Here is a 16,344-nt window from a genome sequence, read left to right on the forward strand (position 1 = left end):
CTCCACGAGAGTTGCCGTGCCATTTGCTTGTCCTGGCTGTTTCACTGGTCACTTTCCGCCCCTTCTCTTTCCTTCAGTCCTCCTTGTAAAGCTGGGCTGGAGGAAATGTTTCAGTTGCCGTTTTCTTTTATTTATTTTTAATGTTGTCTCTTTAAACAAAGAGGCATGATGGGAGGTAAACAGACTTAACATTACTTAGATATGGTCCTCATAGTGTTTCAGGGTGTGATCCAGATCCAGAGCTTACTGATGTTTACTGAAAGACTCCCATTGACTTTGGATCAAGCCCTGAAAGTTTCATCACTGGAAAGGTAACCTGAGAGATGGGAAGATTGGAATCTGTGCTTGCCAGCAAGCAGTGTGGCTTTGAAAGCACAAGCAGAGCCAGGGCCACCAAACCTCCTGCAGGCTCTTTGCTTTGTTAGCTACCAGTTGTATTGTCAAAAGCCTGGACTTCTTCTGTCTGAGGAAAAATTCACTTGCAAGTTGAGAATACTTCATTTTAGGTGGGATGTGTAAGTGAGTAGAAGATGTGTAGTATGGGAAAAGCTAATGATGACATTTCATATTCCACCAGTATTGTATTTTGAGGAGCATAAATTGTGTGAGAGTCACTAGAAGTAAAGACAAAGGGGGTAAGATATTGATTTGTTGTAACCGATGAACGTAATTACCTTCAACTTGCAGGTATGACTGGTTGAAGTGATATTTATTGTGCTTTACTAGGAAACAATATGTTCAAAAAAAGAAGTTCTCATTAACAATAGTACGTACTGTGATACAGATGCAAAGAGTAAGAACACCTGTTTTTAATTATTTTTTAATTATCCCAATTTTTGTAAGTCATGGTTTTTACACATTCTACCTTTCACATGTATGTTTTCTAGAAAAGAAGCTCAATTCACCAAGCTAAAAATAGATTTAATGTACAAGAGTTAAAGGTAAAAACTGACTTTAGTTTGTGAAATGTATTTTCTTCCAGAAAGATGATTTGCTGTGTTAAAGGAAGGAGAAAATATCTTTTGTCAAAGGTCCTTTCTATTCGCAACCCTCTTCAGTTGGTAGTTTGGTGAGGTCTGCTCAGCTGGAATGACAGTAGAACAGTATTTCCCCTCTTACTCAAGAGGAAGTCCTCCTCGTGATGGCTCAGCAATTAGCAAGCCGTTAACTAAATATTAGTCTACAGTTTTAGTACATTATAAAACTGTAAATAGGTTTAAGTGTATTTAAAAGCACTGTTCCCATGAGGCCTTTTACTGTCATCCTTATAGAGATGTTTCTGAATGTTCAAAAATATTTGCCATTTATTGCCTAATGTATTTGGTAGTATCTGTGTGCATGTATAGCCTGCCTGCTTGTTGATTTAGTTTAATTGTCATCCTGTCACAAGCACACTGTGACAGCTACATTAAGGTTCCTTTAAAATACGAACTTTTGGAATATGGAAGGATGCATTTCTAATCCTACATTGGAACCAGATGTGCCATATGTACAGTCATTTTGACAAGGGTTATGGAGTCACAGCTATTGACTCCATAACTGAGACTGCATGACTGCTTCTCTTCTGAGATCTCTTTGATCTCTTGTATAATGATGCCAAGATACAAAGGGAATTGTAGCCTAACCTCTTGGTTCTTTGGTCTCCTCAAGATGTAGAAATAGTAGTTTCTTCTGCTGATGGTTAGTCACAGGTTTGTGTGGGGCAGTGGGACAGTCCCCAATAGTGTACTCGTGTTGCACTTGAATCTTTTCCTTACTGCTTCAAAATTAATCCTAAAATGTTCAATAAGCTTACAAGTCTCTGAGGATGGTACAGTTTTATTGTGTCACAGCTGAAACTGTGACATCTCAGTAAAACATGGGTTTTTTTCCCCCAGAATAGATCCCAAGTTGATGTGTTTGTGACTTATGGCAGAAAGAGCTAGATCAAACACTAGCAAAAATATCTGCATTCACAGAAACATACAGCTGTGTTAAAAAAAATAATCGTCCTAGAAATAATTTTCCTAGTAGGACTCCTTAATCAGAGCTTTGTTGATGATGGTTTTGTTAGTATGTAGGGCCTATTTGGTGAAATTCAGTTTAATTCCAAAGACCTGTTGATGGGAGAGGAGAGCTTCTAGCCTGAAGAGCTTCCAAGACTGAAAATTCAAAATTGGAATAATTTTTATCAAAACTTGGATGTGATAGTAGAATTTGATTTATTTTACTGTCTATAAGCCAAAAATTCTGTCTTGGTTGTAGCTGGAAGGCTGTTTCTCTCAAGAACAGACAGTGAATTGTTCTGCTAAAGTTAGTCATCCAGGGGAGATGACACTGAAGTTCAGGGGATTTGTGTAGTGTTTTACAAGAGGAATGAGTGACTAATACAGGAAAGCAGTAAAGTTTCATTTGTAGTCCTCTCTAGAATGATTGAATTTACAATTGTTGTGGAGGGGAGGTCTTTACATCACTTCACTCAAGGAAAGTTCAATTGTACGACACCTTTTCTATTCCTGTGCAGAAGTTCTGAGAGTTTCTCAGTTAGAGAAGACTTCCCTCAGCTGATGTGTTCGTGTCGTGTCCTGTCCATCTGTCTCCCCTCCAATTCACTGAAAGAACAGCAATTAGCGTCCAGCTGTTGCCAGAAATCTTCTGAGAAGGCTCTCCTGGAGGATGGTTGGGTGAAGGCATGGGCCGGGGGGGAGCGTGTCCGGAATGAGCCTGTGGTGTGTCTGCAGCTGGCTGCGCTGGGTGAGGGCTCTGAGCTCATTAAACCATTGCCACCCGCCCAGCAGGGGCTGCTCTGCTCCAAGGGTTTTAATGACTCTGCAGGCCGAGGGCTGGCCTGCAGCTTCCACATCATGAAGGATTAAAGAGAAAAGGAATTCTGTTGCATCCATGAAAAGTATGAGGTCCAGAGTCATCTTCTGGTTTCAAAGCTAATTGAAACCACTGAGGCTGTAAATCTGCTAGCAACTGAATACACTTCTTTTGCTGCTTTATGAATGAGTTAACTTGTATCCAGAAAGGTTTTTCTGGTACTGTGGATTATCCTATATATTTCTTAAGCTTAAATTTATTCAGTGTGTTTACTTTTACAAACTATTTTTGGAAATCAACATTGTTTGCAAATATTCATGTATTTATTTATTTAACTGAGAAATGGCTCTATGCTAGAGGGGGGAATATTAAAAATGACATTTGCTTAGTTCCATTTACTTTTATCTTCAAAGCCATAAGAATTTTTACTAGGTTCTTGTGCGTCTCATTGACATCTGTGCTTGGGAATGGAAAAAATATCCTATTTTTAATTAAATTTCAAAACGACTCTCAGTGAGCCACATTGTAGGTAATCATTTTAGATGACTTTAGCTTACCACTTCCACTGGGCTCGTTGGTACTAGTGATCCTCATGTTCAACCCTAATTGATATTAATTAGAGTTGAGTATCTCATTTGGGACTAACACAGAATGAAATTCTGAGGCATCAGTCCTTCAGAGGTGGGGCTTGTGCTCCATTTGTTCTGTGCCTGTAACTGCCAGTGACATTAATGGGCATTCCTTGCATGGCTGAGAGGAGACAACACCAGTGTCAACTTCACTGCTCCTCTAGTATGATCAATCTTAAATTAAAAAAGAAGCCCTTCCCAGTCCCCCACTGTTAAATAGTGTGTGTGTATGTGTGCATATTAAAAATACATCACCTTACAGAAGCTGGGTAGGTCATTAATCCAAACTGAAAATAATAAACAGAAGTGAGACTTTTTTAGTGTTATGTACATAGTATGGTTTAAAGGCTGTTGAAATGCAAGATTTAATTGTAGCACTACTTTGGGGTAATTTCATGGGTAAAGTGACATTTGAAAGACTGCCTTCTTACTGGTATGGTGACAAGAGCAATGAAAGTTTCCTTGGATGTTATCTTGTGTGATTGCTTGAAGTGATCTTTTTAACTGAAATATTTCCAAGTCCATTAATGTCATTACTATATAAATAATTACTTTTATTGACTCTGAAGATCAAAATAAACAACAGACTCAGCAGTTCTCGGTATTGGTATGGCTAAAAAGTGTTTTAGTACACAAAAATATTGTCTATGGCATTTAAAATAAAATTACCAAACTTTGTATTGAGAGAGAGAAAAGCAGAATCTTATTTAGTGTTGAAATTTGGTGCCAACAAACCAAGATAATTTAATTAGTGGTGTACATAGTATATCTTGACAGCTCTGGTTTGGGAAAATTATAATATGAATATTAACAATCAAAGAGTCTCTGAAAGTATTAGTGCCATGGTGATGAGATTAGTGAATTGGCCAATACTGTAGCAGAAAGCTGGATTCCAAGGGAATTATCCTTGAATGATACCAGTTGGTGCAATTAAAAGCCACAATTCAGTTGCCATATGGAAAGTGTTAGGCATCCTTATATGGTTTCAAAGCTATGTGCCAGAGGTTAAATTGACATATGAAGAAAAGCATAAATTAAATATTTTGTGTTATGAAATTAAAAGTTGACTTTGCTTGAGCCATATGGAGGAGGTAGATGGAAGACTGTATTTCATCAGGGCTTGTTTTATAGGTGTTTCAGATTTAATGTGGTGCACTTTTAATTTGGCACATTGATTGGAAAGCTGAATGGCTCATGAAGTTTCTGCAAACAATCTCATTAAAGGAACTTTTTTTTTTTGATCTCTAACAACCCTTTTTCTCCCACCCCCGCTCAAGTGGAGTTACTTTAGTTGGTGTTTGTAAGAAGAAAACATATTCTCTGTAGTAGCTGGGTCAAGTCCTCATCTGTGTCTCTTGGGCTCCTGATAGTCCCTGTTGGCTTAGTGAAACCTTAATTCTTCTGAATGAGAAGGCCTTGGTTATGGAGTGTATTTTCTTATCCAGGATGAAAAGTAACAGCAATATGTTATATTCTTTAATGTCTTAAATGTAAATAATGCAGTCCAGACTTCGCACTAAAACTTTAGTTATAAGAAAAATGGGACATTTATAGCACATGATTGTCGACATAGGGGAATGTTCTTTACAGCAGCATTCATTAACAGAAGGGTTTTCTGTAGGTTTTGGGATCTGTAATAAGACCCAGGAGGAGCTCAGTAAGTAGCTATTTGTATGCACCCTTCAGAAGAAGATCTCAGTTGACTTTTATGGTTTCTTTTGAGTTGAGTTATGAACAGAGGAAAGAGAAGTCTCTTGAGTACTGAAACTTTGTAGGAGTTAGTTTTTCCAAAGTTGGGGAAATAATTGTTCGGTGATGATATTTAAATCAGAATGGAACATTGCTCCCAGTGCTGCAGATGTTGGCCTTTATAGAAATCCTTGCAGACACATTTTGCTTCGTGAATGTCAGCATCAAACCCTGGTTGGAAAGCAAATGGTAGATGTTCAGACGTACAAAATACTTGAAGTTGGGGTTTTTTTTGTTTTTTTTTTTAATGGAACTACTTTTTCTTTATATACCAGTTACTTTGAATGCTTGTGAGTTATCTATAAATATCACATAGTTTGAAATCTTTTCATGGAAAATGAAGTAAAGTTTTAGTTAAAAAAAATTAATGTGAAGGAAGGGTCAAATATACTTTCTCTGTGAATTTATTTAGTCATATCTGCCAACATTGGCAGCAAAACTAAGCCTGTATTTACTCCTACAGAGTAACTACAGCTATGGGAGACTGAGTTGGACTGTATTCCATTCAAGAATTATTAACAAAGTTCCAAATGCAAAATCTTCATTGTGTCTGATTTTTGAGCCAGCAAAGCGTGTTTGTATTGCAGTATCTCATGACATTTCTGTTGCAGTGGTGGAAGGCCAGTGGTGTTAGCTGTGGTGAAAGGGCTGTGCTGGCTTTTAGTATAAGCTAAGAGAAAGGGGAAATGATTTGTGTACCTTCAACCACTGCTCTCCTGGTGTCTCTGCAAGGGGTACTGTTGTACAGGGCATCCACTTTTTGCAGGCTTCTGGATTTATTTGCTTTCCAAAGGGCTCATGTCTGTAAGCAAGTGTTCATCTGGATTCCCTCATCTCTTTGTTTGTGTCTCACATCACCTGGTAGGTGCCCATCGTACATCAGGAATACTTTAGCCATACAGAATCTAATTGTTTAAGGAAAGGAGTGCTGCAGGGTCTTTTGGGGAGGTCCTGTAGCACTTTCAGAAAAGGTGGCTGAGAGGGGACCTCATCAATGTCTAGCAGTATCTGGAGGGAGGGTGTCAAGAGGCTGGAGCCAGGCTCTGCTTGGTAGAGCTAAGTAATAAGAGGGGAGACAGTTGGAAGAAACTGATGCACAGAAGTTTCCACCTGAACATGAGGAATTGCTTCCTTCTTGTTCAGTGACCAAGTGCTGGAACAGATTGTCCAAGAGGCTGTGGAGTCTCCCTTCACTGGAGAGATCCAAGGACCTTCTGGACACAGTCCTGTGGCCTGTGCTCTGGAGCAGGGAGCTTGGACCAGATGACCCAGATGATGTGATCCCTTCCAACCTGAACCACTCTGTGGTTTGGCCTATTGTGTATTATAGGGCAATAAATGATCCTATTGTTTTGGTCTGTAAAACTTCTGCTGGTATATTTTTGCTCTTCAGATGACCAGACAGTGGCCACAGGAGGCTGAAATGCCATCAGTGCCTGAGAAGCTCCTCAATTGCCAAGAAGAGCCCTGTAAAAATACACCTAAAGGGTCCCAGCAGTCACCAACCCCTCAGCAGGGGTAGCAGAAGACCCTGTGGTTCCTTGGTTCAAACCAAAGTCCCTGCCAAACATACATGGAATGTGGTTGTTCCTTAAACCTAGGGCTATTGTTAATGAAGTTTAATACTTGTGAACAAGAGTTATCAGGCAAGCAGTTTTTCTGCTGTTTGTCAATGCTCCAATAATTTGATAATTTTGTCCAATAAGCCTTCTTATTTTGAGAATTCAGTGGACTCTGAGACTCACTGAGTTGATCGATGGGGTGTGGGTGTCTCAATTACACCTTGAAAGGGGACATCCACCAGCCTTGCTTTCAGTTTGAGTGGGTTTGGATTTAATTGCAGGCTCAGTGGCTCTCGTTTCCTTGTGTCACTTGCAATGAGAATGCCTTGAGAATGTGAGATCCTCCCTTGAATGTTCAGTTATGTTTTGAGCAAAATTTGCAGCAGAGAACATTTAAGGTGCCTGGAATTTTCAGCCATGTATCCTTGGACTTCTGACTAACAAATGCAGGCAGCGTATGTTGCTTTAGCTCAGAGGTGGATTGGCATGTGGTCAGAACAGTCTGTGCACTGTCCATCCAGAGAAATACTTTGTATTTTGCGATTAGGGTGGAATTTAATGCATTTGGGGGCATTACTGTGGCAGCTTTAAAGGGATTAAGTATATTGAGGTTCCTATTAAAGTATAACATTGTGATTCAAGATCTGTGAAAGAAAATCATGCATGGGTGTTTGATCTTGGGGTGCAGCCACACATGCTGTGAGGCATAAAATAAGGGGATAGACTCAGTAGGGAAGTGACAGAACAAAGTACCGTCTTGCAGGAGAAATGGGATTTGGGAGCAGCCTCGGATCTTTTGATCCATACTCTGATGCGAATGATGAGTGGTACGGAGGTGACAGATTTGTCTTGGGGGAGAAGGAGAACGGTGGGTAGTGTGTCACGTTGCCCTCAGAGATAGTTTGCTGTCTGATTCCCCAAAGATTTGATAGTGGTAGGTAAGGACTAAGCTGCTTCTTGTCCTACCTTAAAAATCTTTCATACTTCCAGGACAGTTGGTTTCAAGAGAGTTAGGTAAAGAGGGTAGTAGCTGTAAGGCTAAGCCTTGTGCGTTCTGTGAATAGAAAGAACAAATGCCTGTTTGGGGGAGCAGGGATTTTCTCTGAGCATAGAGTGTCCCAGCCCTGAGCTCACAGAATAACAAGCAGTCTCTGTATTGCGTAAGGTGCTGTGGTTAAGCCTGTATCAGTGTTTCTGTAATAAGCTACTCTTTTTGAAACAATAAATAATAATTTTGCCTGTGAACTTTCCAAGTCTCTCTCTGTTCGTGTAGTGTACGTGTGTATACACTACGGACACTCATTCCCCTGTAAAGAGAGAACATCACAGTCTAGCAAACAGAATATCTGTCATTCCAGCTGAGCAAAGGTCTAAGGCAATAACCCAAAATATCCTGGAAGAAATTCTAAAAAGCATTGAAGAAATCAATCGTCTGATCCTAGAGGAAGGTCTTTGATGTACTCCTGGTAAGTTTATACTGGGAGCCTGCCTATTTATGGTCAGCCATAGACTTTCTATATGAAAAGTGGATCAAATAATTTCATAAGCTCCTGCTGTAAAAAAAGATGGTTGATAATTTTCTAAAGCGTACACACTGTTTAAATGTAGATTGTGGCTTTTAGCAGAAGGCCAGGTGGGGAGGAAAGGCTTTTCAAAACAAGTACCTACAGGAAAATAAATTATACTTTGATATTTTTTCCCATGGAAAAACTGTGCCTCATTTAGCCATCCTGAATATTTAATTTTATTTTGAGGATAAACTGCATAGGTTATCTCAGTTAAAGCCACTTTTATTTATGCAAAGCTTATGTGCAAGGTCTTGTTCCTGATGTGGATATATATGTAAAAGGAGTTTTTTTCAAATGCCATAAATAAATTACATTTAAATGTATATTTTTAACTAACTCGGTGCAGTTAGGTAAGACTGTTTCTATAATTTTTAAAAGTTCTGCATTATTTCTGTGATGCTTTGATGCAAAAGCCCTGTTGTAATAGAGGGGAAGGCTCTCATTGGTTTTAGTGGTTTTGTATTGGGTTTTCTGCCACATCAGTGGAAGATGAGGGAAGATTCAAGAGACTAATATTCTTTTAATCTGGCGGCTACATTGCTGGTGTAATGGCAGTGTATTTTCCCCTGCAGATGCAGTTTATCTGATCATTTTATGACAGGTTCACAAAAGTTTATCCCAGCTGTACTGCCAGTTAAATTCCCATTTGTAATTAGCAATGTAATTTTCCAGATAGGTTTAAAAAGCATGTTTTGAAAGAGGCTATTCCCACAGCACTGCTTAATACCCATTAAAATGCCACATTTTTATTGTATGAAGGTGTTTTTTTATCTAATTAGGTTGGTTTGTTAAAGTATTGAACCACAGTCTCATTTTTTTTTCTTCTACTCTAAGGGTGTTTTCAATCATTTATTTATGACTAATAGGAAGCACACAAAATCTTTAACTGGACTAATGCACAGCATAAAGAAGTAAATGAGATCTCTTCCTCTGTAAGCTATTGTACTGGGCTTTACTTTGAAAGACAGTTGCTCTCAGACTGCAACGTGGTGATGTGTAACAGAAAAGAAAGAAAAAAAAGAACCCTAGCATTTGGAAAGGAAGTATTGTATTCATTGATGCTATATAGACTTCACTGGAATTTGGTCATCAGCCTTACCATGGCACTCTTTTCCAGATGAGTGCTTGATTTCTTTTTTCTTTTTAATGCCATTTAGGGAAAAAAAAAAAAAAGTTAGGAGAAGTCTGTACTGAAATTCAAAAGTAAGGCACATTGAAGTAGCTCTGTGTCTTTGGTTATTTGCTGCTGTCCAGGAGGGACCAGCTAGACTGCAGCATGCAGGTGTTTGTGCTTATTCATTAAACATACACATGTTCAAATACAGAACAAACCTCTGCTAAAACAATCGGTCCTTAATCTATGGCCACCTCTGATTTTCCCCATTTTGGAAAGACAGAAACCAAAGGCACTGCATTGGGAAGTCCCCTAGATTTGTCAGTAATTGAATAACAGACAGTGGGTAATGTCCTGTGGGAGAAGCAGAAAGGCTGTGAGGTCCCTTATTAGCTCTGCAAGAGTAATCTGACCCTCCTCATGTGTTTCTGATGGCAACACTGGCAGTCCTGTCGCCTCAAAAATGAGGAGAATTTCACCACCACTGGGGAAAGTAGGAAAGCTTGTCAAACACAGAAGAGCAGAATGGTTAGATGAGAAAAATGCTAATGATGTGCCTTTAGGGGTATGTTTTAAGAAAGGAAAGAGTCCTGGCCTCGTGTGCAGTCTGAGTGTCTCCTAATACCAGCAGGAACCCTATCCAAAGGCAGGGTGAGGCTTGCTCCTTCCACAGTCTCAACTGACATGGGCTCTGGTCAAGCTCATCTGCTACTGCACATCAATTCCAATATCCAGTGTGAGGATTGGGCAGCCACTGCTGCCTTCAGTTAGAGACTCTTCTGAGAGGCACTCCAGCCTGAGAGAGTGCCAGATCAGGGGGTGGATGTGCTTTAAATTGGGCTGGCACAGCTCACTGGTGCTGGGGGGCTGGCTGCTAATAGCTGATGGCAGAGCTGGACAGAGGGAGCTAACTTTGCTAGAAAAGTCTTCTGATGTTCAGTCTTATCTGTGTGTAGGTGGGAGAGGAAAAACCCCTTGTGTTACCTGGACTTAGCCTTCCACAGCCAAGGATCTTCCTTCTCCTGCCAAGGGTGCTGAGCAGCATTCTGTGTCATGCCTGGCTGCATTCCAAACGCTGTTGTGCCTTGTGCAGCTTCGCAGTGGCCATTCTTGCAGGGTGATGCCTCCCCTCTGTGTCAGCACTGCTGTGGCCAGGGACAGTGGCCTTTCTTCTGCTGACCAAGGTCTGCTTGCAGCTGGGTTTCCCCAAACTTCACGTCTGCTGGAACTGCCTGCCTGTGCTGTGCAGAGAGGGAAATGGTAGATGCTTTGCCACGCAGTTTTGTGACGGTGCTGTTGATAGGAGAGATTTTGGAGTGAGTGATCTTGGTGGAGTATAAAGGGTTACGTTGTTGAAGTTACCCAGGCGCCAATCCACTGGCACACCGCAGGTGATCTCGGAGTGAATGTTGTTTAAAGCGCCTGTCCCACGGTTTCACAAATGTGCTCTGACCAGAGGATGTTTTTCTAACTTCAAAGGGCTTCTCAGGCTGGCTCGGTGCCTCACAGACTGAGTCCACAATTCCTCTCTGCTCATGATGTGTTCTAACCATGTGTGATTTTTTTGGTATGTGATGTTTTCTTAAAGAGGCATTGACCTGTGTTCAAGTGAAACTTGCTCTTAAGCTTGTAAACACAAACTTGTCGTGTGGGCAGTTTTCATCTTAACTTGATGTGTGCATTTTTTTTTTTTTTTTAAGAGCAAGAATAGGTATCAAAAGGAGGGATAATTTATAGGAAAAAGAAAAAAAAATGAAATAAGCTTGTAGCAGCCTTTTGAGTTGCACCATCCAGGGTCTTTTCCTTGAAGATCAAAGTGTGTGTCCATTGCTGGCCATAAGGAGAAGAGCGTGTTCCCACCTGGGCACTGTGAGCGTTACAGTGGCTGCTTTGTCTGAAATGTGCCTCTGCACAAGGAGAGTGCAAGGGGGCAAAGCAAGGCAAAGAGGAGTAGGAAGCAGAAAGAACTTAGGACACTTGTGAGTGACCTGATTTTTTTTTTCCTTTTCTTCTCTCCTTCTTTAACAATGTTAAATTAAACTTTTAGGAATATGTTTGTATGTTTTTAAATATTTAAGGTTTCTTTTCCTTCTGTAGTACTTTGTAGTGGAGTTTTTTTGAGGGGACTACATTAACTTTTTAGGAGTGTGAATTAGAAATGGCTGAGATTTTGTAGGCCAAATCCTTTTACTGTTGAAGTTCAGTAACTCTCTGTTAACTCTGCTGTGAGCAGAATTAGGCCCTGAAATATCTTCCAAGGTACACTCTGCTACATTAGGTGTGGTTGTGGATCTGGGAAGGTGTAGTTAGTGTTCACTTAATTTGCACTGGTGGGCACTATTTTTTGCAATGTTTTTTGCGTTTAGTAAGGCTAGAAGAAGCAGGCTAGTTTGAGGTTTTAAATTAATAATTCTTAGTTTACTGTTACGGCTATTATGGATGGGTTTGAGTTTATTAAAAACCAAACAAAAACAAGAAAGAAAAAAACCCACAGCAGCAAAACAAACTCTTTCTTCAAAGAAACCAATACCTTGTGAGCCAGACCATAATACTTTCTGTTTGGCAAGGGATTAGGAAGTATCATCTGCTGTGGGAGTAGAACATCACACTGTGAATGGCATGCCGTGAACAATGTATCTCAGCTGTGCAATGAAGTTTTGCTCCTCTTGAGTAACTGTACTGGAAACTAGCACTTAATAATTAATCCAGCTTTCAGATGCAGCTTGATCCCAAGGTCTTCATCCAGATGAAATCCTGGAGAAGTTAGTGATGTCTGGGACCTAAGCCCTAGCAGCAAATAACCTGTGCTGCCCTGCCATCCCATGGCTATCAACAGGAACCATCCCACCACGTTTATTTTGGCTGGTTTTAAAGCAGGTGGCCAGAATGAGTTCCTAGTTTCAAAGTCACAGCTGCTGCTTTGAAATTGTGTAAGAAGGGCTTTGGTTTCTTAACACAAAATAACTGAGCTGCTGTTTAGTATTAGAGCATCATTATTCTGGGAAATGCACTCTTCGTTTTAAAAATATCTTCCCTATGGAAGTTGAAAGTTTATACCTCATGATTCTAAGGTCAAAGAGATGAAATAGTTCCTTGTTTGACTGATGATAGTAAATACTTAAGAATTTCTCAGTGACTTGAAATGAGTGGAGGTAGTATTAAAATTGATAGCACTTTTAGAAACACAGAATTACTGCAGGAATCTCTTGTTTGTTGGCATTAAGTAAATTAGGGGAGGACTGTTTGGGCAACTATAATTTCAGATTTTTCTCCTTTAGCTGGATGTCTTTGTGGGAGTTATCCCCAAAATATTACATGTTTAATATTAAATCAATTAAAAGACCAACTGGACTTTATAGCATCACAGTAATGATGCAGTGATTAAGTAGAAGGAAATGTTCCATTACAAATGCCCATTTTGTCTCCTTGTAAAATTTTATTTTAAAATGAGCCATCTTGGGTGACTTTTTCAGTAGCGTCAGCAACAGTGTCAGCAGAATGGTGAATTTGTGTCGCTGGAAGTATAAAGAGAATTCATGAAGGAGTTTGTGTTAAGCATAGTTTTCTTTTTTATAAAAAAGGATTCTATTCACTGTGGTTTTTTTCCTTCTTTTGTATTCCTTGCCACCTTATGATAGTATAATGTTTTTTGCCTACTTTCAAATTTTCAAGATATATATTTATAAAAAATATATGTCATGTAAGCCTTTTTCTAGTGTAACAGAAAGTACATTTTATGCAAGGTACACAGCATGGGGCTTTCTGGGCCTTCAATCTCATTTGATCCTGTCTCACAAGAAATGCATCAAACAGGAGTGAGCAAAATGCAAAATCCCCTCAGACTGGGTGAAAATGTTCTCCTTAGAAAGAACAGAGGGGGCTGGTGAGAGCAAAGGCCTGACCTCTCCTCTGAAAGGAAGGCTGAAAGAAGCAAGTGGAGAGAGAAGGGAGTGCATCTTCAACTTCTGTAAACAGGCTTGGTAAAGGATGGAAAGGGCAAAATTAGGGTATTGAGGACAAGTCGAAGAAATTAGTTCAATTTGCATGCATACAATATAATAAAATCACTGACTTGGTTGTTAAGGGGAAGAGGTGAGAATGGGCACATCAGAAGTACAGCCGGTGCAGATGAGATATCTGGGCTGTGCCTTTAATCCTTTTTGTTTCAATCATAAAATAATTTTTTGTATTTTCTTGTGACTGAAATTTCTAGTAGCTCAGTCTGTTGGGAACTGCATGTTCTAGTACAGCACTTCTTAAGTTATCCATGTGCACATGGTGCTGGACCATATTTTATATTCAGGTGTGTGTGGCAGAAAGATCCCTCGAGGTTAAAGCTGGTTCAGACTCTGATAACAGGCTCTGATAACAGGATGGGCCTCTCCTAACTGGGCTGCTGGTGTTGCCCCTTGGCTCTCTGCTTAGTGGTTGGGATTTTCATGGGTAGGATGTCAGCCCTGTGGTACTTAAGGAGGTGGGCAATAGGTTAAACACAGCTTTCTTAAGCTCTTTGGATCGCAAGGTAGGTAGGCTTTGAAGTCATCTGAGATTAGCAGCCTGGTGTGGTGGCTGGGATATGGAGCTGGGAGGTGTTTGTGATGTGGGTGGCCAGGGATGGATAGCCACTGCTGTGGTGCTACCTGGTCTCTGAAACTCTAAATTTATGGTTTAGGAGTGAGATCCAGGAGCCATGTGTTCTAGTCCAGATCAGGTGTCTGTCTTTTCTAAAGTTGTTCATATCTGCACAGAGACCCAAAACAGCTAAACACTTGCCACTCATTTACTCTCATTTGTCTTCTCTTAGAACCTACTGGTTTTACCCACTTTATCTCACTTCCCCATCAGAGAAATATGAAGACTTCAATGTCAGCTCTACTCTTAATTCATTGCTATGTTTTTATGAACAAGCTAGGTATTTATCACCTACTTTCCTGAGCAAAGTAAGAATGAAAAAGAATGTTTGAATTCTCCTTGAAGTTTATATAATCCCCCCTTGCAAAATAGCCCAACCTCTTACATTGTTTCTTTTGATCTACAGTAATCTTCCTAAAATGTTTCAGAAAGGGGTCTTTCTGAACTGTCCAGCTCTTGTTACAATCCAGTGGCTCAAGAAGTCTAATTCTAAAAAGGTTTGATTAATCAAAGCTGTTCTGATACATAGAGAGGAAAGATATTTTACTTCTCAGTCATGCTGATGAGAGTTTGGACAAGGGTGTAGAAGGTCCCGAGAGGGGCATGTCTTTCATGTATGAGCTGCATTTGTGCATTCGAGTGATGTGGACTTCCTGCTTTTTGCTGTACCTTGCTCTTGGTGATGCATATAAAGTCAGGGCAAGATTAATAGGAATGTAGGGACAGAGTGTATGGCTGGCATGTGTAAATCATAATAGGTATAAGATACAGCATGAGGAGAATGCCAGACTTTCACCACTGTTACTAAATGAAATGGACTGACTAAATTGGGAAGGAAAAGGTGTGTTCAAATTCGACTGAAGACAAGCTCTGATGCACCAGTCAGACTGGAAGCTTTGCAAGGCGATGAAGTTTTTCTGGTGTTTGCTTGAATAATGAAATTACCCTCTCTGAAGGTTATTCTCTGGAGCAGCAGAGTTTGTACATGAGTGAAACGCATGTCAAAATGTTTACAAAGAACTGAAGTGGGGTGGTGAGTCAAAGCAGTAGGCTTTTCTTTGCACTGGCTTTGTAATGGAGAGCCTTATAATGAGGGTGAACTATGCCTCCGATTCTGGCGGGCCTTTGTGCTATCTGGAGCACAAAGTGGGCCAGGTTTACAGGTTAATTAACACCTCTTCCCTCCTCCTTTGGTGCTGTCTGTGATGCATCACCCACGGTCATGTTTAGAAATGGTGACTGATGGTTAGTGATGGGTACTCCCAAGCTTTTTAGTTGATCCTGCTAAATTCTCTGCTGTGAATGTAATTTGTTTTTTTAAACAATAGAGAGCACAGCTAAATATATGGTGCCGAAGAGGCACTTATTGTCCTGGCAGCCTGGCAGCATGAGCAGGCCCCCAGAGCTGCATGTTGCAGCCAGGCACATCCCAGTCTGTAGCTTCCCTGCTCCCCACTCCTTGTAAATATGGAGAGAATTCAGGAATATTCTGCCTGTCTAAAGAGGATTTTATGGCATCTCAAACCCTATAATTATGCATTCAAGGATGATTTCTCTGAATATTGAATTGTAAGGATGGTTTTAATCTAGCAGCTCTGTGGTTTTGGAGAATTTGGCCAGTCTGGCTGGAATCAGGGTTCATCATCTGTGTGTTGGATATGGGCATTTATTGTCGTTTTCAGGGTTTTTTCGCCTCTCCTTTTGGACACTGAAAGCTTTTTTTGCCACCTATGGCCCACAGATCACAATTTCTCAGTACTTGCCCTGTGCTTCCTTTCCCCTCCCAGTTCCTCAGGGCCTCAAAATGTGTTAGATACTTCTATTTGAACGGCTGTTGCCTTTCCTCTAGCTTGATTTAAATGCTACATTCTTCAGAAACTAAGTCTTGGGGAGAAACAAAGCCACGTGGTGGTCTAACTAGCAGGGTGTGCATTTTGTGTGGAACACCGAGAATCCTTTGCAATCTTGTGTTGTCTAGCACACCAAACAAAGACTTGAGGCAAGTACACACCATATCTACTGAATAACCACACCTTGCTCCACCATAGCCACTGTACAGATGGCTAACAGAAAACATGTGTAGCATGTACATATTTTTGGAGCTTAAAGAATTTCTCCTCAAATCTCCTACTTCCTTACTTGCCTGGTTTTGAGTGGAAAGACAGTGGAGCATAGCCAGCTCATGAGCAGAATCATTTAGGGAAGAGGACAGTGCAGAGGCAGTGCTGGCTGTGTTACTTGAGGCAGAGTGGAAATTGGAAAGGAAACTGCGATTCAGTGAATCGCAG

At 40.4% G+C, this 16,344-nt stretch overlaps 1 protein-coding gene across 1 annotated transcript in view; it reads left to right on the top strand.

The window, feature by feature from the left end:
• Window positions 1-16,344, top strand: part of NKD1 (NKD inhibitor of WNT signaling pathway 1) — a 105,554-nt gene that overhangs the window by 1,317 nt on the left and 87,893 nt on the right. The window lies entirely within an intron of this gene.

Source organism: Vidua chalybeata, chromosome 11 (assembly GCF_026979565.1).
Source record: "Vidua chalybeata isolate OUT-0048 chromosome 11, bVidCha1 merged haplotype, whole genome shotgun sequence".
Lineage (NCBI taxonomy): Eukaryota > Metazoa > Chordata > Aves > Passeriformes > Viduidae > Vidua > Vidua chalybeata.